Source organism: Geotrypetes seraphini, chromosome 5 (genome assembly GCF_902459505.1).
Source record: "Geotrypetes seraphini chromosome 5, aGeoSer1.1, whole genome shotgun sequence".
Classification (NCBI taxonomy): Eukaryota; Metazoa; Chordata; class Amphibia; order Gymnophiona; family Dermophiidae; genus Geotrypetes; species Geotrypetes seraphini.
The window spans coordinates 260,963,717-260,986,557 of record NC_047088.1 but is presented as its reverse complement, the minus strand read 5'-3'; positions in this window follow the sequence as shown (position 1 = coordinate 260,986,557).

Genomic DNA, 22,841 nt, shown 5'->3' with positions numbered 1-22,841 from the left:
TCTGAAGGGGGGGATGACGCGATCTGAGGGGGGGGGGTGTCACTCTCATGCTCTTAGGGGGACCGACGCGCTTGCAATTAAGGATATTCCCACTACCCCCCCCCCCACTACACTTACAATTGCGCCCTGAAAATCCCGCTCCCTTCATGCAGGCACTTGGTGCGCGCTTTTGTTGGAGCGGAATTGTCCTGCGCGCTATGTACGGTGTACCGGCCTAATTAGACTCAGATATTTAATGCTGGGCACTGTGCAGGCAGTGGGACTGAAAATCCAAGGCCGAATGGACTGAAGGCAGCTGCTGATACTTCTCTGGTCACTGGTCACTGAAGCAGGTCCCAGTTGAATATTGCCCAAGACCTGCATAATGTTTTCTGGTCAGGATCTCCCCAACCCCTGAATCTGATTCCCCTCCGCACAAGCAAAGGCTCACTCCCCAATCCAGTGCCCTCTCCCTTTCCCCGAAGAATATAAAACAACCTGAGCCTCACCTGCCCTCCACCCCCCGCCCCTCGGGAAAAAAATAAAAGATAGACTGATCTGATCTCTCTCCCTCCGCTCATGAATAAAAGGCAATCCAATCCAAGCCTCTCCTGCTCTCCCAAAAAAAACAAAAGACGGTCCAATCTGATTCTCCCTCCCTATGAATAAGTCAGCCTGATAAATTTCCCCTCCTCCCAACCTCCAAAAAAACCCCCAAAAGTCAGCCTACTCCAAGCCTCTCATGCTTACTTAAATTATTTGAATATTGGACCCTCAGCTTTTTTGTAATATCAGGCCCTCCAGTTTGGGCCATAGAGGTCACATTTTATTGTACAGAAAAAGAATAAAATAGATTTTTAAGTAGTGCTGTAGCAAAAAACCAGAAGGCTGGCTGGCTGTGGTCCCAGCAGTAACCACAAGTGCATGGTACCTCAGGCAAAATCTGATGAATTAGGTATGTTGCAATTTTGCTTTCAGAAAGAACAATACTCACACACCTGAGCTTTGTGACTTGGTGCCTGCCGTCTGTCAACCTTAATACCTAATAATTCATTGCAAATACTTCCATCACGGAGAACACACTGAAACGGGCAGGTTGATATAGACAGGGATACGTTTCCATGGCTTAGGTGCTTCATAGGTGAAATGCTGAATCTGTATAAATGGTTTTCCAAGGTCGGAAAGGACACGTGGCACTGCCGGGCAAATGTCATGTGTGTGCATACAGCCGTAGGCTGAGAACCAGAGAAGCCATGGTTCAAAAGCTGCCTCTCCTATGGGCCGACAGTGAAGACTACTAAACAAATAAGATAAGTTTTTGTGGTCGAGTTTTTCAAATTTTGATATTACACACAGTATTTGATGCAGATTTTTTGAATAAGCATTACGTATTTAAAACCACATCTTAAATATTGAGTGGTGTAGGGTTTATATTACAAAAATAGCACTTAAAAAAAAAAAAATAAAAAAAAATAGTTTTAAAGGCCAATGATTGGAGCAGGAGCATTTCTACTACGCGGATTGTCTCAGTTTGTGACTGCATTGCTGTGCGTAGGCTCCATTTCTGAGGCCGTATAGGATGCCTTGATAGATGAAGGCTTGACAATACTGATGTGTATTGTTTGATATAGTGGTATTTCGCTATTATTTTTGTATTTATAGAAACATAGTAACATGATGGCAGATAAAGGCCAAATGGCCCATCTCCTCCCTCTTTCTGCTCTCCTTCCCCTCCATCCCTGTGCGCCATCTCCTCCCTCTCTCTCCCCGTGCCCTTCATCCCTGTGTACCATCCCCCCTCTCTATCCCCTTCCCCTCCATCCCTGTGCACATATCCTCACACTCTCTCCCCTTCCCCTCTATCCATGTGCACCATCTCCCCCCTATCTATCCCCTTCTCCTCCATCCCTGTACACATATCCTCACACTTTCTCCCCCTTCCCCTCTATCCCTATGCACCATCTCCTCCCTCTCTCTCCCCTTCCCCTCCATCCCTGTGCACCATCTCTTCCCACTTTCTTTCCTTCCCCTTCATCCCTGTGCACCATCTCCTCTCTCTTCTCCTCCTTTGGTCTGACATCTTTCTCCTCTCCTTCCCACAGCCTGTCATCTCTCTCATCTCCCATGGTCTGGCTACTCTCTCTTCTTTCCTTCCCCCCCACCATGTTTTCCTCTGCCCTAATCTCTCCTCACCCCACCACACTCCTGGGTTAACTTAAAACAGTTCCAGGGGATCCCACGATCTGGGCATCTCTTCCCCTTCTCTCCCTCTCCCTCCCTTTCCCGGTCTCCTTTCCAATTTTCTTTTCAGTGGGATCCCGGCATGGCAGCCATTCTCATAAGCTGCTGGCACTGCCCCGAAGCTTTCCCAGTGCAACTACCTAATTCTGCCTGGGTGGAATGGGGTAGAGGGAATGCTTTGGGTCAGCTCTGGCTGCTTGTGAGAATGGCTGTTGCGCCGGGGCCCCTCTGAAACAGAAGACCGAAAAGACACCAGGAAGGTGAGGGGAAGGGAGGGAGAGGGCCAGAAGGGGAAGAGATGCCCAGACCACATGCCAGCCCTGGTCACATTAGGTTCCAAAAATAGTGGCTCCCACAGCACTGGTGCCTATGGTTTTATGTTAAATTGCTTTCCACCGCCTTGTGTGAAACCAAGTTTCATTAGGATTTTATATACCGCCCATCAAAGTTACCTAAGTGGTTTTACAATCAGGTACTCAAGCATTTTCCCTCTCTGTCCCGGTGGGCTCACAATCTATCTAACGTACCTGGAGCTATGGAGGATTAAGTGACTTGGCCAGGGTCACAAGGAGCAGCGTGGGGTTTGAACCCACAACCCCAGGATGCTGAGGCTGTAGCTTCAACCATTGCGCCACACACTCTTCTGAACTCTTCATAACGGTAAATCCCAATAAATAAATAAAAATCTTCTAGTATTTGATAACATAGGCAGACTTGACCTTGAACTGCTGTTCCCTTTAGTTCAATTCATATCCTAAAAACTAACACAATTTATTTCATCTACATTTAAAATCTACAATAACAAAACTTCACATCATTAAGAACCTTGAAGATTGATTGATGGACTCTACTTTAAAGCTTTAGATAGTACCTGTAGCTTTCCTCAGCCTGTGATTTTGTTATTAGTAGCATTTTGCACTTTGTCTTTACATGTTATTGTAGATTTTAAATGTAGATGAAATAAATTTTGTTACTTTTTAGGATATGAATTGAATTAAAGAAATCAATAAATTAAATATGTGATTAATTTTATGTTATGGTATTCTTGGTATAGTATTTTAATGAATTGAATATCAATAATTGACTACGGTATATTCACCCTACTATGTATATTATCAAGTACTGGAGATGCCCTTGAAGCCCCCTTCAGTCCAACTAGAGCTATATAGCCATGATTGGGACTTCCTTCCCAACTACTAGATTTGCTACTTGAGCATTGGCTAAGTTTGGATTTCCCTCTCTCTTTTCATGTAGGAATCCTTTGGGCTTATCCCACACACTCTTGAATTTTGTTACTGGGTTTGTCTCCATCATATCCTGCTTGAGGACATTCCAGGCATCTACCACCCTCTCCGTGAAAAAGTATTTCCTGGTCTTATTCTTGAGTTGATCCCCCCCCCCCGCAACCTCAATTTATGTCCTCTAGTTCTACTGCTTACCCTTCTCTGCAAAAATTAGTCCCTCCCGCGTTCCACGACTACTGTATTTCTTACGTCACTCCCTGAAAAGTACTTTTTATGCTTTTCTTTTACTAGTAAAGAGTCACCACTAAAACTCTAAATATTGTGTACAATTCTGGAGGCTGCACCTTCAAAAAAAATATAAAAAGGATGGAGTCAGTCCAGAGGCAGGCTACTAAAATGGTGTGTGGTCTTTGTGATAAGGCGTATGGGGACAGACTTAAAGATCTCAATCTGTATACTTTGGAGGAAAGGTGGGAGAGGGGAGAGGGGAGATATGACAGAGACTTTTAAATACCTAAGTGATGTAAATGCGCACGAGTCGAGTCTCTTTCATTTGAAAAGAAGCTCTGGAATGAGCAGGGCAGGATTAACCAATAGGCCAATTAGGCATGTGCCTAGGGCCCGAAATGGTCAGGGGAGCCCGATGAAGGAGGGCATCAGCATTGTTTTTTCCAGACAGCGATGGGCCCTTCCAGCATCAATCAGCAATGCGGGCCCCCCTGATCGGCAATGCGGCCCCCCCCCCCATCGACGGAAAGTAAGACAAGAAGCAACGCGGGTAAGAAAGGCAACGGGAACTGTAATTGAGCAAGCGGTGCTGCTTGCTCAAAGCTTCCCTCTGACGCAGCTTCCTGTTTCCGCCTGGACGCATGGTGGGGTGGGGCAGGGCAGGGGGGCCCAGTGTACTTGTGTGCCTAGGGGCCCTCGACGAATTACTCCTGCCCTGGGAATGAGAGGGCATAGGATGAACTTAAGAGGTGATAGGCTCCGGAGTAATCTAAGAAAATACTTTTTTACAGAAAGGGTGGTAGATGCATGGAACAGTCTCCCAGAAGTGGTGGAGACATAGACTATGTCTGAATTCGAGAGGGTCTGGGATAGGCATGTGGGATCTCTGAGAGAGAGAAAGAGATAAGGGATACTGTAGATGGGCAGATTGGATGGGCCATTTGGCCTTTATCTGCCATCATGTTTCTATAACCATAAAGTTCTATGACCTCACAATGCAGGTATAAAGAGCCTTGGCCTATAGGAAAAGGAGATGCAAATGTTAAGAGCCTTAGCCAATAGGGAGAGGAGGAGATAGTGGATGCTGCGGATGGGCCATTTGGCCTTTATCTGCCATCATATTTCTATTACCATAAAGCTCTATGACCTCACAATGCAGGTGTAAAAAGCCTTAGCCTATAGGAAGAGGAGATGCAAATTTTAAGAGCCTTAGCCAATAGGGAGAGGAGGAGATAGTGGATGCTGTGGATGGGCCATTTGGCCTTTATCTGCCATCATGTTTCTATGTTTCTGAACAAAAGATTGGGTAACCTGCATGGAATGGAAGTTACAACCTTAACAACTAAATGGAGCAGATTGGATGGGTCTTTTTCAGCTGTTATTGACTTTGTCACTATGGGGACCTTTTATTAAGACGCGCTAACCAATTTAGTGCACGCTAAACACTAAGACATCCATTATATTTCCAGCTGGGGATAAAGCTGTTTAGATATGCAGATGATTTTACGATCATTATTCCATTTGCTATTTCTCTTTCTGAAGTTATTCCTAAAGCACAATAAAAAAAAGGGGAAGCAATTCCACAAAATCAAACAGGCAAGAGCAAAGTGGAAATGTCCAATCAGATTGGTGCACAAAAAAGTGTCTTTCAACTCATCTGATAAATCCATTGGTCTTTATTAATCCAAATTAGCTCATACATCCAAAGCAACTCAACGACTTTTTCCTTCTTTTTCCTTCACTGCAAAGCTGTGTTATTCTGTGGTGTCACAGATTCGGAGCAACAGTTTGTTCGTTTTGCTTTAGACCATTTGAGACTATTTGATACCCAAAGACTCCTAAGACTCCTGATGCAGGCCGGGTGGCCGAAACATGATCATGTCAAGTCATTGAGTTGCTTTGGATGTATGAGCTAATTTGGATTAATAAAGACCATTGGATTTATCAGATGAGTTGAAAGACACTTTTTTGTGCACCAATCTGATTGGACATTTCCACTTTGCTCTTGCCTGTTATTCCTAAAGCAACAGAAAGAAATAAGAAAGTTACAAATTATACAAAACACAGCAATAAAAAATATTACTAACTCCAAAAAATATGATCATGTCACTCCTCTTTTGCAAAAAGCACACTGGCTACCTATCTCACACAGAATAATATATAAAATTGCATTGCTAACCTTCAAAATTCAACAAACCAATACACCAATATTCTTACATCGTTATTTAATACCATATTCTCCAGCTAGATCTCTAAGATCAACAGATCAGCATCTGCTGACCGTTCCGTCTCTGAAAATAATAGGTACTAGAAGAGCTACAATTTTTTCTATCCTAGCACCCCAGCTTTGGAACAAGCTACCAATTTATCTAAGTGCCGAAACCTCTTTAGAAAAATTTAAAAGCACACTAAAAAGCCACCTATACAAAGATGCATATGAGTCACAGATTGGATAACTTTTTCTATCAACAATCTTAGGATCAAACACTTAAATTTAACCAGATCTGTATATAGGTCACAATTTCTCCTATTCACTTTTAGACCTAGTTTTATTTAAAATATTTTAAATTACCCTCCTGATGTTGTTTCTCCTTAAATGTTTTTCTATTTTCTTAAACAATTGTAATTCACCCCCTCTTTCCTCATGTATCACTATTTAATTATGTATATCGACTGTATGTTTATTGGTATAAATTGTTTTATTTTGTCCCCCAAAATTATTATTGTTATACGCATTGAAAATATTCGATATTGCGTTTACATCAAAATTTTAATAAATTTGAAACTTAATGGAACAATTTAGACTGAACCTTAACTCAGAAAAAACAAAGTTTTTTATAGCTTCACAGTGCCTGTTTGATACTAAAACATCATTGTGTATAAATAAATTCAGCTTTCCTATTCAATCTACCATTAAGGTTTTGGGAATAATACTGGACCAGGGCTTGACTATGAAGAACCAGTGGGCTCTTTGGTCAGAAAAGTGTCTTTACTCTTTGGAAGCTTCGGTCCGTTAGGGCGTATTTTGATGTTTCATCATTTAGAGTTTTGGTACAGTCTCATATACTAAGCCAGCTTGATTACTGCAATATTGCCTATTTGGCAGTTTCCCAGAAGAATATGCAACGATTGCGAACCGTACAAAATGCGGCGGTCAGGCTGATTTTTAGGTTGAAGAAATACGATCACGTAACACCCTCCTATCGAGTACTGCATTGGATGCCAATGGAGACGCGGGTGAAGTTTAAGTTTGGTTGCTTCTGTTTTAAGGCTTTGTTTGGTTTAGCTCTCAAATATATAATTGAGCTTTTCTCTTTCGCAACCAAGAGACATAAGAGAAACTCACATCTGAATTTTGTTTTTCCGCCTGTTAGAGGATGTAAACTTAAAAAACATCATCAAAATCTTTTTTCATATCAAGCAGCATTATGGGGTTAGGATTTAGAACAATTGCTTTTGCTTACTGACACTTATGGGGAATTTAGGAGACATCTAAAAAATATCTGTTTTCGAAGTATTTAGGCAGCTAATTCGTAAAAACTTTATTATGCACAATTTTTATCATTTTAGTGTCTCTAATTATTGACTTTTAACTTTTTCAGTTCTATTCAACTTCTTTTATTGTTTTTTTTTTTTAACTATTGTAAACCGCATAGAACTTTACCGCCTTGCGGTATATAAACTGATTATTATCATGGGCACCTTAGTATATAGCGCGTGTTAAATCAGTTAACACACCTTAAGAAAAGGAGCCGTATGTTATTATGTTCCCTATGTTATTATGTTATCGCCTGCTATTCTCCTCTGGAGGCAAAATGTGCCCTGGGGGTGAATTGATCCTCAAGTAAGCACTTGCTCAATCTGAAACAAGCATTATGCCTTTAAAAATAATCCAGCTTGTCTTGTCTAGCTCTTCTCTCACATAGCATTACATATGGGTAATAAATGTTCCAGATGTCTGATCCAGATGTACACTGTGCAGGAAGAGTGTAACCATTTGCACGCCTGATCGGGAAACATTACAAGGCCAAAAGAGAACTAAAGTCTGAAGCATTTGCAAGCAGCCAAACGAGCTGCTCTTTCACGAAATCTGATGGAGCAAAGGAAAGTTTGGGTGGGATCAATCAGTCAGAGAAAGGTGAGCCACCAGGAGCAATTAAAATTTCTGCAGGTTGTAATGTAGATCGGACTGAGATCCACCCACTGCGCAGAATTAACACATGAGAATGGCTTCATTTTGTAGGGAGAGGCTCTTTTCCGACTGGCACTTATCAGGGAGGGGCTGACCGGGCAGGATTCGTCATGTCTGTCCACAGGTGTGCACGGTCAGTTCTGAAAAAAATTCAGAGGTCTTCAAGATATACAGTATAGCAAAAAGAATGCCTCTTCGTGGGTCGAAGCAAAGTGTGCCCCCACCTTTGCCCCTTCATTGATCTAAATGAGACCTACCACGGTCTCATTAGTCTGACGTCTTCAGTTTAGTTGTGAACGTACCTCTGTAACCCTTATTCCATTTTTCCAGTGTTATGAATATGCCCTGAATCCTATGGCTCCAATATATTGTTAACGTACCGCTGTAACCCATTCTGGGCTCCTGGGGAGGACGGGCTCTAAAACTAAATAAATAAGGGGTCCTTTTACTAAGGCGAGCTAACTGATTTAGTGCACGCTAAAAATGAGTGCTTGCTAAATGCTAAGGCAACCATTATATTCTATGGGCACGTTAGCATTTAGCATGTGCTAAATCAGTTAGCATGCGCTAAATTGGTCAGCGCGCCTTAATAAAAGGACCCCTAAATTAAACAACAACAAAAAAGACACAGGCCAGATATCTGCAAATAACCTGGCTCTGGGATGCAGCAAGGGAGCAAAAGGGATTATATCATCAGCTCAGGAACTACAAATTAGGGTCTACAACACTTCACAGACACATCCTCTATAATAAAACCCTAAGCGCGCATGCACACTGAGGAGGCTGTGATCCCTGCCACTGTGATTTGTGTCTCTGTGGCTGTGTTCCATTCGTGGTGCATGCAGCTGTTTGCGACGCACGGCGCACACGGTGGTTTCAACGGCGGTTTGTCTCCTGCAGGTGCTGCAAGACATCCTGCTGTCAGAAGAGGTGTTTAGTTGTTGAATGAGTCCTCCCATGCTGGTAAGAATTACATGATGTGCTACTGCTGAACACGGAAGTTGAGGGGAAGAGGGAAAGGGGCCTGCTTTGGAGGGAGGGGTGTGCTGGGGGCCAGATAGAAATCTTGGTTTGCTCTGGGGGAGGAAAACAGAAGGGGGCCAAGGAGAGACAGGCAGGCATGGCGCAACAGAGAGAGACAGGCAGGCAGGGGCCAGGGAGAGAGACAGACAGAAAGAAAGACAGACGGACAGCGGCCAAGGAGAGAGAAAGAGAGAGAGAAAAAAAGAAAGAAAGACAGACAGACAGGGGGCCAGGGAGAGACACCCACAGAAAGAATGACAGACAGACAGGGGGCCAGAGAGACAGACAGACAGCAGCAAAAGAGAGAGAGACAAAGGAAAAAAAAGACAGACAGCCAGCGGCCAAGGAGAGAGAGACAGCCAGTGGCCAAAGCCAGAAGGACAGACAGAAAGAAAGACAGACAGCCAGTAGCCAAGGAGAGAGAGAGAGAGAGAAAGAAAGACAGACAGAAAGCAGCCAAGGAGAGAGAGACAGAAAGAAAGACAAACAGACTTACAATGGCCAAGTAGAGAGAGAGAGAGAGAAAGAAAGAAAAAATGACAGATAGACACAGGGGCCAAGGAGAGACAGACAGAAAGAAAAAAAGACAAACACATCTATTCTAGCACCCATTAATTTAACGGGCTTAAAGACTAGTTTAATATATACTTGCTGTATGAGGAAGCTCATAATCTTAATGCTGACATTAGTCTATGACTAAGATACCTCTGTCTTATAAGTCCATTATAATGCGCTCCTCCAATCCAGATGTCTCATTGCCAACATCAATCAAAAACATTTTTTATTTCATGATCGCACTAGCCATCATATAGTTTGTAACTGGAAAGATAACTGTAAGCTTAACTTTCATGAATGGTGGAATCATCTCTGTGTATTAAAAAAGTATGAAGAAATAATAGCATTCAAACATAACATAGCTAGCTTCAGTAAGACGGGCTTCTTTAGATGAATTTTGTAAGGATCTGAACATTAATGTCTCATGACTTCATTGTATTGTACGTGAAATATGCAGCATATTATGATCAATTATTGTTTATTTGTATAATGTTGTTTTTGTATTTTATTGTTAAAAAATTCAATTTTTTTAAAAAAGGAATAGCATATGGTTCCCTTACAGACACATGTATTGTACGCATTTGTAATTATATTTTTTGTCATATAATTATTTCTAATCTATTAATCTTAAACCTGGCACAAATGTGTATATATATATATTTTGTAACTGTGTTGCTTGTATTGAGTTTGATTTATTGTTTGATTTATTTATTTAAAAAATTGATAATCCGCAGTTCTGAGTGAATTGCAATTAATGTAAGTTGCAACAACTTAAGGCACGTTAAGAAAAAATTTCCCTCTCTGACCCAGATGGGCTCACATTCAAAGCTAAGGTGCCTAGGGAAATAGAGAAAAATGAAGAGTATTATAAATGTATATATGTCTAGCGAAATAAAATAAGAACATAAGCAGTGCCTCTGCTGGGTCAGACCAGAGGTCCATCACGCCCGGCAGTCCGCTCACGCGGCGGCCCATCAGGTCCAGTGATCCTCTATCTATACCCTTCTATCCCTTTTTCCTTTAGGAAGTTATCTAATCCCTTCTTGAACCCCCAAACCGTACTCTGTCCTATCACGCCCTCTAGAAGCACATTCCAGGCGTCCACCACCCTTTGGGTGAAGAAGAACTTCCTAGAACATACAGAAAATAAAACAGGGAGACAATAAACTAAAGTAAAAACAAGAAAAATAAAGTCCAGTCAGTCAATATGGAGTAGGGAGGGCAAAAAAACGCATAGAATTCCTATGAGCATTGGAGCATTTAGCGCACCGAGGCGCGGTAGAAACCTCTACTGTGGCTTAGTATAAGGGGGAGGGTAAGTTAGGCACCTAAATTAGGCTAGAGTAAGAGCTCTACTGCTCACAAAATAGGCGTAGGGAAGAGCTCATTCACTAATTTGTTTAAATTGCCATGTACTATTGGCAGCATTAACACGAGAGTATTAATTTTTTTAAAAATGGGAAAAAAGGCCACTTTTCCCCCACACCTTTGTAAAAGGACCCCTTAGTGTGAATTACAAAAGAATTAAAAAATTGGAGAGCAAAATACTCCCCCAAATACTATAGAATAAAAGCAAACATTTGAAAATAGAAAATCTGTTATTGCTTCCATATAGTTGTCATTTCTCTTTAATTTTTGTCCGATTTCCTTACACATCCAGGGTGGGAATGTATTACTACTTTAAATAAGGGTGGGTTATTGGAAGGATAATTGCATTTATATTATTGATTAAATAAAGGGGGTGGAGGAAAAGATTACTTTTGAATATTTGTAAGTTCAAAGTGCTTTTCTTGTTTGTTATATGTTCAGATTCATATGTATTGCACTGTTACTACTTGAAAATCAATAAAGATTTAAAAAAAGAAAAAGAAAATCAGGACAACAAAAAAGTCTTTAGCAGTCTCCTAAAAGGACAAAAGGACTGGAGTAGGAGGACGCGAAAGGTAGAGATGCACGTTAGAGAAACCGATTTCCAAGAGATAAACCAAAGAGCAGGCTGGAGGGAGAAGAAAGATGGGATTGGCAGGGGGGAGAGAGAGAGACAGACAGAAAGAACATGTTGTACGGCAGGAGGACAGGAGAAAGGCAGAGAGGAGATGTTTTGATGGTAGAGGGAGAGCTGGAAGAGTAAATGAAAGGCCGGGAGATAAAATGAAGGAGAATGGGAGGGCCTACGTACGAAAAGCTGTAGGTGAATGTAGTTAATGAAAAAGGAGATTGAAGACTGGATAGTAAGAACGAATGACATCTGAATGGACAGAGAGGCAGAAAAATAGAGGAAAGCTGAAAGCAAAAAATCTGTATCTGTGTCAGAGATGGGTGTAGTGGAGGAAGTGAAAAAGACGGGATGAGAATGAAGAATAACAAGCAGGGGAACCTGGAAAGAGTGCCAAGAGGAGACAGGAAAGCAGTAGCCAGACTGGGATTTACATGATTAGACAAATTAAATGGCCAGACAACAAAGGTAGAGAAAAGAATTTATTTTTAACTTAGGCTGAAGTAATGTTGTGCTGCTGTTAGTCCAGTTTAAAGGTTAATATAATAACGGAAAATAAGGTGACATCTTTTTATTGGAATAATTCAATACATTTTTTGATTAGCTTTCAAAGGCCAAAACCTAACCTAAAGAAGGTCCTATGAAAGTTAATCAAAAAACAATAAAAGGTATCACCTTATTTTCCATGTCATTTAGTTTTTGATAATCTATAATGTAGTGATTGGAATATGTCAGTTTTTGAAAGTTACTTCTGATGTCTTTTTAGGGGCACTTTTTCTTTTGTATTGCACTATTTGCAAAGCCTGGCTTTCTAAGGCTCAGTTTAATTTTGGTCTATGCATTTTTCTTTTAGGCTGTGGTTTTTTATTCTATACTTGGTAAAGGTCCATCTGAATTCTGCATGGTCTCCTTATCTCAAGAAGGATATAGTGGCACTAGAAAAGGTTCAAAGAAGAGCGACCAAGATGGTAAAGGGGATGAAACTCCTCTCGTATGAGGAAAGACTAAAGAGGTTAGGGCTCTTCAGCTGGGAAAAGAAACGACTGAGGGGAGATAGGATTGAAGTCTGCAACATCCTGAGTGGAGTAGAACGGGTACAAGTGGATCGATTTTTCACTTTGTCAAAAATTACAAAGACTAGGGGACACTCAACAAAATTACATGGAAATACTTTTAAAACCAATAGGAGGATTTTTTTTTTTCACTCAGAGAATAGTTAAGCTCTGGAACACGTTGCCAGAGGATGTGATAATTTGGGGGGAATAAGCGAAACCGCGAGTGCTGAAATTGTGACTATGGAGGGAGAAGTGTATTTTGACTTACGGAGGTAGAGGTCCTCTTTTTGGGAGAGCAGATGGCTTTTTCTGGTTTTAAAACTTCTGCTTTTCCACCCATGGCCTAGCCAACCAGGCAGGTATCTTGGCCAAGGAACTGGATACCACTTCCTCTAATAACATGAATGGCCTTCTTCCTCCTGGACTAACTTTCCTGTCAGTACTGTCCAAATGGGCAGGGGCGAGACAAGCCCCATCTGGCATGCATATATTTAGGGCTAAGCAAGTGCTAGGCCTGTTCACTCCTGGATGGATAGACAGTATTTTAGGGACAGGCTGACCCTAGGTTAACCCTTCACCTCCTGCTCATAGATTTATTTATAGAGCATCTGCTGCCTGGCTACTCTTCCTGTTTCTCACAGCTGTTATGTGCCGCAATTTCAGTGGCATTTGAACCAATACCTTAATCGTTCTCTGTGCAATGTGACACCTCATCCTCCATTTGTTTACTTTTTCAAGGACTTCTTCCACACTTTCATATCCAATCAAATGCAAGGTACTTTTTCTTGTTTCCCACATTCTGGTTCTTGATTTTCTAACGTAAGTGATTCTGTAAGGGAGAGTCACCATTTCCCTCCTAACACACGGTGTGAACCTCCTTGCAAACCACTGTTTGGTGTTAGTTCAGTCTTTGATGCAAGTCCAAATTTAAAGGTAATAAACAGAAAAAAAAAAACAGCAAAAACTCAAAGAAAAGAAAATAAGATGATACTTTTCTAATGGACTAACAGCATATTTCTAAGTAGCTTTTGAAGGCAATACTTTCTTTCTGATATGAAGAAGAAGGTATTGCCTTTGGAAGCTAGTCCCCCAAAAAAGTATTGTTAGTCCCCAAAAAAATCATCTAATTTTCTTTGTTTTTCTAGCTATTATCTCTCAGTATATAATGAAACTACAATCATGGAACACAGTGGCGTACATAGCATATGTGACACCCGGGGCCCATCATTTTTTGACACCCTACCACCAGCGACCACAATATGATATGGTTCAACCTCAAAAAGGGTTTCTCTAGATCAAGCATGACAACAAAAGTACTCAACTTTCGAGGCACGGACTTTAAACGCATGGGAGATTTTGTCCATCAAGCACTGCAACACCAAGCGATGACCAATGATGTGGAGGATATGTGGTCAACCTTGAAATCTATCTTACACACAGCAACAAATCACTACATAAAATCAGTAAGTAAACGGAGAAGAAATAACAAACCTCAATGGTTCACCACAGAGATATCAGATCTAGTCAAAGACAAGAAGCGTGCATTCATATCCTACAAACACTCGGGGGAAAAAGAGGCTAGAACAAACTATATGGCCAAGTCAGCAGCTGTCAAACTGGCAGTCAAAGAGGCCAAGCTTCGAATAGAAGAAAACTTAGCAAAGAACATCAAAAAGGGGGACAAATCTTTCTTCAGATATATTAGTGACAGAAAAAGGAACACGGATGGGATAGTACGCCTCAGAAAACCTGATGGCAGTTATACAGAGTCAGACACAGATAAAGCCGAACTACTAAATGAGTACTTCTGCTCAGTCTTCACCTGCGAGGGGCCAGGGTCCGGCCCACAGTTGCAGGAGAAGCACAACTTGGGAGACCCGTTCCTGAACCACAAGTTTACACCCAGTGACGTCTACAGCGAGCTATCAAAACTCAAGGTGAACAAGGCTATGGGACCGGACAATCTGCACCCCAGGGTGCTCAGAGAGCTGTGTGATGTCCTAGCGGAACCATTAGCCGTACTCTTCAACCTCTCCCTGAGTACGGGAAAAGTCCCTTTGGACTGGAAAACAGCTAACGTCGTTCCTCTGCACAAAAAAGGTTGCAGGGCAGAGGCTGAGAATTACAGACCAGTGAGTCTCACTTCAATTGTGAGTAAGCTCATGGAAACACTAATCAAACGTGAATTAGACACTATCCTGAACGAGGAGAATCTACGCAACCCCCACCAACACGGTTTCACCAAGGGTAGGTCATGCCAATACAATCTTATCAGCTTCTTTGACTGGGTAACTAGAAAGCTGGACCAGGGAGAGTCCCTGGACATCGTGTATTTGGACTTCAGTAAAGCTTTCGACAGCGTCCCCCACCGTAGATTATTGAACAAAATGAAATCGATGGGATTAGGTGCAACACTAACTCAATGGGTCACTGACTGGCTAAGTGGTAGACTTCAGAGAGTGTTGGTTAACGGTGCCCTCTCCAAAACGTCGAGGGTGTCCAGTGGAGTGCCGCAGGGTTCGGTCCTGGGACCGATCCTTTTCAATATATTCATAGGAGACCTGACCCAGGGGCTTCAAGGCAAGATAGCATTGTTTGCCGACGACGCCAAACTATGTAACACTGTAAGTAAAAATGATTTGTCCGACAGCATGAAGCAAGACCTGCTTTTACTGGAACATTGGTCCAAGACCTGGCAGCTGGGCTTCAACGCGAAAAAATGCAAGATCATGCACCTTGGCAACAATAATCCGTGCAGAACATACATACTGAACGGCGAGACCTTGGCTAGGATGGCAGCAGAGCGGGACTTAGGGGTGGTTATTATTAAAGACATGAAAACAGCCATCCAAGTGGAAAAGGCTACATCCAAGGCTAGACAAATGCTGGGTTGTATCCGTAGAAACTTTGTTAGCCGGAAGCCGGAGGTCATAATGCCATTGTCCAGAGCCATGGTGAGACCTCATCTGGAGTACTGTGTGCAATTCTGGAGGCCTCACTACCGTAAGGACGTACTGAGAGTTGAGTCGGTTCAGCGCATGGCCACTAGGATGATCTTGGGGCTTAAGGATTTCTCATATGAGGACAGGCTGCATAGATTGCGGCTATACTCTCTCGAAGAGCGTAGGGAGAGGGGAGACATGATTGAGACATTTAAGTACATCACTGGCCGCATAGAGGTGGAAGACAACATTTTCTCTTTCAAGGGTCCGTCAGCCACAAGAGGACATCCGCTGAGAATCAGGGGCGGGAAATTTCATGGGGATACCAGGAAGTACTTCTTCACAGAAAGAGTGGTAGACCATTGGAACAAACTCCCAGAGCAGGTGACCGCAGCCAGCAGCATACAAGATTTTAAGAATAAATGGGATACCCACGTCGGATCTTTACGAGGGCAGTATAGAGGTGATACCACCTGTGAGTGACCCCTTAGGAGTGGTTAGGGGAGGGTTAATGGAGTGGGCAGACTTGATGGGCTATGGCCCTTTTCTGCCGTCATCTTCTATGTTTCTATGTTTCTAATCTGTATGCAAAAAGTAACAAGCCACACGTCACACATGAGTACCTAGGAAAAGGCAGCATCTTAAGCAGTACAACATCAATACACCCATTGTAAAACTAAAAAAGCCAGACTAGTACAGATCAATCCTACACCGTCAATCCTAACAGAAAACCATGTCTTTCGAACACACAGAACACAGAAAACACCTTCGCCTAGTATGGAATATGTCATCACAAACTAACCCCTCCCCCTTTTACAAAACTGTAGTGTGGATTTTAGCCACGGTGGTACTGCTCTGACGTTCATAGAATTCTGAGCATCAGAGCTGCTACCACCACAGCTGGTGCTAAAAACACTCCACAATTTTGTAAAAGGGGGGATAAAATAGAAATACATAGACAAAGGTTAAATTGAACCAGTAAGAAGCTGGACTCTGCATACAATGCAACACCACAGAAACAGTGACACATGTCTCCTAAAGCAATAAATAAATAGAAATTTTTTGTTCTATCTTTGTCTTCTCTGTTTTCTGCTTTCCTCATCTTCTTGTTACTCTCTTCCTTCCATCCACTGTCTGCCGTCTCTCTTCCCCTATATGGCATCTTCTCTCCTTCTGTGCCCCTTCCAGAAACTGTATGCCTCCCCCTTCCATCTCTCCTTTCACCCCCATTGGTCTGGCATCTCTCTCCCCTCCTTCTCTCTCCCACACCTCTCCTCTGCAATCCCTTTCCCTTTTTTCCCTCCTTTTCCTTTTCAATTTATTTTCTGCATCTGTCTAGATTACGTTCTTACTACCCTCTCATCAATGTCCTTTTTTACTGTCTACCTAAAGCTTGCCACCTCTTTCCCTCACCCCTCCAGTGTTTCCCTATCTCAATCTTTTTCTCCCCATCATGTGCCCTCTTTTTATTTATCCCCTCCTTCCATCATGTACCCTCTTTCTCAAACCCTTCCATCTAGTACCTTCTCCTCTCTCTGTCCACTTCCATCCAGCATATGCTCCCTTATCTCTACCATCTGCACTTCCATCCAGCATAGGCTCCCCACTACCATCCAATGTCTGCCCTTTCTCTCGCCATCCACCCCTCTTCAATCAGCATCTGCCCCTTTCTCTCCCTCCAATATCCTTCCTCCTTATGTCTCTCCCCTTTCTCTGTACATCAATTCTATCAGTACCACTCTTCCATACCACCCTGCCCCCTTTCTTTCCCTCTACCACTCTTCCATTCCAGCAATCCTGCTCCTTTCTCTCCCTTCATGCAGCAAGGTCCCACGATGATTGTAGCTGCCGGCTGCCAGTCCACCCACTCCGACGTACTTGCTCTGGAGTGGACTCAGCAACCGCATGCTGGAAGGTCCTGCGATGACTCGTCTGCTCCAGAAGAAGTAAGTTACATCGGAGGGGGTGGACCTGGCAAACGCAGGGAGTTGTGGCAAAGTACTGCAATGACTGCATCTGCCGGGTCCACCCCCTCCGATGTAACTTACTTCTTCTGGAGCAGAGCCGGCAGATGAGTCAGCGCGAGACCTTCCTGCACCTCAGCATGGCTGCTGACTCTGCTGCAGAGAAAGTAAGTCAGAGGTAACGTGACCATTTATTTTTTCATCAAAAGGGGACATCTATTAATTGACTGTGTATCCTGTCTTTCATTTCTTTCTTTCTGCACTCAGGCCCAACAATTGTCCCTCTCTATTCCCTCCCTCCTTCCTTCCCATGTCCTTAGTGCCCCCAGTGCCTCCGTCCCGTGTCCATAGTGCCCCCAGTGCCTCCGTCCCGTGTCCATGGTGCCCCCAGTGCCTCTGTCCCGTGTCCATGGTGCCCCCAGTGCCTCCATCCCATGTCCATGGTGCCCCCAGTGCCTCCTTCCCGTGTCCATAGTGCCCCCAGTGCCTCCGTCCCTTGTCCATGGTGCCCCCAGTGCCTCCTTCTCATTTCCTTAGTGCCCCCAGTGCCTCCTTATGTCCCCCCACTACCTTCCAGATTTTGACCACCCCCAAAGCCAACCTGCCTATCTACCTATCTCCCTCCCTCCCTGCCGCGCTAAAGCCAGCCAGCTTGCCTGCCTACATTCTGCCCTCCCTGCCGCGGGAAAAAAAAAAGCACCTCTCCTCTTCCTTTCCCCTGGTTCGCGCCTGCAATTTTACCTCCCCCCGCCGACAAGAAGTCTTTCAGACGTCAATTCTGATGTCAGAGAGGACGTTCCAGGCCAGCCAATCACTGCCTGGCTGGCCCGGAATGTCTTCTCCGACGTCAGAATTGACGTTGGAAAGACTTCTTGTCGGCGGGGGGAGGTAGGATTGTAACGGCGCGGTTGGAGGAAAGGAAGGGCAGGAGGACTGCATCCCCTCAAGCCGTGCACCCGGGGCGGACTGCCTCCCCCGCCCCCCCCTTGGTACGCCACTGATGGAACATGGGCTTGTCATGCCACTGGGATGTGCGTGCATCAGAGTAATTGAAAGTTCATGGTTTATTAAAATCTGATTAAATGCAAATCATAAAATTTGAAGCGTTGTACAGTTAAATAAAACTTTTAAAAGAGGAGACAAACTCCAGGTTACCGACAAAAAAAGGTGGCCGATCTAACCATACTAGACATAGGGAGGATTGGAAAACAAGAGGGGAGGGTGAGGAATGCCAATTTTGTAAGGGGAAAAAAACACGAAAGGAGGGGAGAGAAAATTAGAAGGAAATCATGTAGAAAAAAGAAAATTACTCATATGCTTCCTTAAAAAGGAGGCATTTTAGATTACCCTAAAATTTATCTAAATTATCCCCCTCTTTTACAAAGGTGTGCTAAGCTTTTTAGCGTGCACTAAACGCTGATGTGCGAATGTTATCCTATGGACACTTTGGCGGTTAGCACGCGCTAAATACACGCTAAAACGCGTTGGCGCACTTTTGTAAAAGAGGGCCTACGTTCTGCTCTGATAGAAAATGGAAGAGAGTTCCAGGTCATGGGTGGTGTGACAGAGAAAATGGAGGCACGACGGGTGACGATGATTTTTAGCGAGGGGACGTGGAGAGTTCGATGAGAAGTGGATCTTAAAGCCCTTGGAGGATTGTATGGAATCAAAAGACGGTCTATGAAAGCAGGCTCATTAGTTTTTTTTGTGTTTTCAATGTTAAGAGGGCAATTTTATATGTGATCCGGTGAGTTATAGGTAGCCAGTGTGCTTTTTTCAATAGTGGAGTGAAATTGTACTGATTTTTATGGTGGAGTTTTGGATCAATTGAAGGTGTCTGATATCTTTTTGACATAGTGCTTTATAGAGTGAGTTGCAATAATCGATTTTTGAGATAACTAAAGAATGGATCAGGATATTAAGTGACTGGGAATCTAGGACATTCGCTAAAGACCGTTTCATTCTCAGTTTGCAAAAAACAGTTTTTCACAAACAAAAGCTACGCCTTCGGTAGTTTCAGGGCGGACAGGTTTCAGTGGAGATGTCAGACTTACCCATCTGGGCAGTAGCAGATGGGCAGCGTTGGAGGCAGAGGCAGTGGGTGGGTGAGTGGGTGTCGGCTGGGGTGGTGATTGTGCACAGGGTGCTGGCGCTCCTCCCCTGCCATGAGCACACCCCCTTCCATTTTCCCATACCCTTTCTAACTTCTCTGGCATCAGCAGCATGCCCATGTCAGCGTCAGCTCGCCCTCTGATGTCATTTCCTAGGTGTGGGTCCTGGACATGATGTCAGAAGAGCGCCGATGCCGACGCAGGCAGCAACCTTGCGTCAGTGAAGTAAAAAATGGACGAGGGAAGGAAGGGGCATGCGTGCGGCAAGGAGAAGAGTGGGGGCAGACAGGAGGAGGAGTGCCGTGCCCTTAGCAAGACGGTGCCCGGGGCAGACTGCCCTCCCCTCCCCCTTTGTACGTCACTGGGCATTTGATGCAACAAAGGCGACTACTAAACTAAACTAAACTAAACCTTAAGTTTATATACCGCATCCTCTCCACGGAAGTGGAGCTCGGCACGGTTTACAAGAATTTAAAATATAAGAAGAGAAAGGAAAAGGTTTACATGAGCTTATATATAGAATGGAAGAATAAGGGGGAAAATAGAATGACATGTTAGAGAAGAGCCAAGTTTTCAGTTGCTTGCGGAATAGTTGGAGAAAGCCCAGGTTCCACAATGGGATAGTAAGGTCGTTCCAGAGACCTGAGATTTTGAAGAGAAGAGATTTTCCCAGTTTACCTGCATAGAGAATATTGTGTAGAGAGGGGAAGGATAGTTTATATCTTTGGGCGGGTCTGGTGGAGTCAGGACTCGAGGAGTTAAAGGATAGTGGGATTAGGGGAGGAAGGATGCCGTGAATGATCTTAAAAGACAGGCAGGAGCATTTGAAATGGATTCTGGAAATCACTGGGAGCCAGTGAAGATTGGACAGGAGTGGGGAGACATGGTCAGATTTGCGTTTTGCAAAGATCAACTTGGCTGCAGTATTCTGGATAAGCTGGAGTCTTTGAAGACTTTTTTTTGTTAGGCATAAGTAAATGGCATTGCAGTAGTCAAGTTTGGAGAGGATGATGGATTGGACGAGACGGTGAAATGTTTTTGGCGAAAGTAGGATCTTACTTTCCTCAGCATGTGGAGGCTGAAAAAGCATGATTTTGCCAAGGAGTTGAGGTGGTCGTTGAGGGAGAGAGAAGAATCAATAGTGATGCCAAGGACTGCATCAACATAACATAAGACTAGCCTTACTGGGTCAGACCAATGGTCTATCAAGCCCAGTAGCCCATTCTCACGGTGGCCAATCCAGGTCACTACTGCCTGGCCAAAATCCAAAGAGTAGCAACATTTTATGCATAATCTCAAAGAATAGCAAGATTCCGGAATCCCAGAGAGTAACAAGATTCTAGAACCCCAAAGAGTGCAAAATTCCATGCGGAATCCCCAAAGAGTAGCAACATTCCATGGTACCGATCCAGGGCAAGCAGTGGCTCCCCCATGTCTTTCTCAATAACAGACTATGGACTTTTCCTCCAGAAAAATGTCCAAACCTTTCTTAAAACCAGCTACGCTATCTGCTCTTTTCACAACCTCTGGCAACATGTTTCAGAGCTTAACTATTCTCTAAGTGAAAAAGTCTTTCCTCCAATTGGTTTTAAAAAGTATTTCCCTGTAACTTCATCGAGTGTCCCCTAGTCTGTGTAATTTATACTACGCAGAAGAAAAGCCCGGCAATCTACTTCTGTAATTCTGTTCATAGTTAACACAGTAAAGGAGTAGCCCTAAAGGCCAGTGCAATTGGCCGAGATCCAGGGCAACCTGGTTTGACTCCCACTATAGCTCTTCTGGCTCTGGGTAAGTCACTTATCCCTCCATTGCCCTGGTAAAAAAAAAAACAGACTGTGAGCTCACTTAGGGTTACCGCCCCCCCAGGCCACTCTGTTCCGCCTGAGTCACGCCCCGTTCTGACCCCCAGCCCCACCCCCCTTTAACTTGGTCACTTAGGATGGCATCTGCACTTGCGCTGGTGTGGCGTGATGATGTCACCTGCATGCATGCAACGTCACCACATGGCATCCGCGCATACGCAGATGCTTTTCAAAACCCATCCGGGCCCCCTGGACATGTCCTCGAAAAGGAGGCCTTTTAGACTACCCTTAAATTTATCTAAATTTTCCCCCTCTTTTACAAAGGTGCGCTAAGCTTTTTAGCGTGCACTAAACACAGGCTAAACGCTAACGCGTGCAGGTTATCCTATGGACATCTGGTAGCCCTAAGCTCATGAGAGGGAGGGGCTGATATTTAAAGCGATTTAGGCAGCTTGGTTGGGGCTAGTTGCCGATAGTCATCAGCACTTGAGTTCAGTGCCACGGAATATTGTGGTTAGCGCCTACATCAATGCCGGCAATGTTGGGGTAATAAATGACACTAAAGCACAAACTTTTACAAATCCAGCTTGGAATGTGGTCGATTGGAGTGGCGCTGAGCTTTCTTAAGGGATGAACGGCCTTGGAAAAATGTCTTTGTTATTCCTGAAAGGAAGACCACATATAAGATAAGTGATTTATTCAACTAATGTTAAAATCACTTCTATATATTTAAATTATAGTGTTAATATAAATGAATATGATTACATTACATTACATTAGTGATTTCTATTCCGCTTGTACTTGCAGTTCAGAGCGGATTACATAAGAAGAGAGCTGGACATTTCCAGGAGGATATATTACATTGGGAAATTTCTGGTACAGGTACAAATTGAGGAATCAGATTACATTACATTGGAAATTAGTTCAGGTTACGTTACATAAAAAGATATCTTGTTTCCTTACATTGATAGATAGCTGGTTTCCGGTAGGAGATATTAGGTATATTGGTAAAGTTATGGGAGGACGGGGAGATTAAGTGGATTTTATATACTTTTTGAATAGAAGTGTTTTGATTTCTTTACGGAATGCCTTGAGGTCGGATGTTGTGGTTAACAATTTGGAGATGGAGGGTTCAAGTTTTGCTGCTAGCGTCGCTAGGAGGTTATCATATTGCTTTCTGCGATGAGTGCCTTTGAGTGGTGGGTAGGAGAATGGGGTCAGTGTTCTCCTTGTTCTGGGTGGGAGGTTACGATTTAGGCGATTGTTTAGATAGGGAGTTGTGGTACCGTTAATTACTTTAAAGAGTAGACTGTATAGTTTGAATTGAATTCTCGCTCGAATCGGTAGCCAATGTGAGTCTAGGTAGGCCTTGGTGATGTGGTCAAATTTTCTGAGAGAATAGATTAGTCTGAGAGCTGTGTTCTGAAAGGTCTGTAGTTTCTTGATCATGTTTGTGGGGCATGGTAGAAATAGGATGTTGCAGTAGTCTACAAGACCTAGTACAAGGGA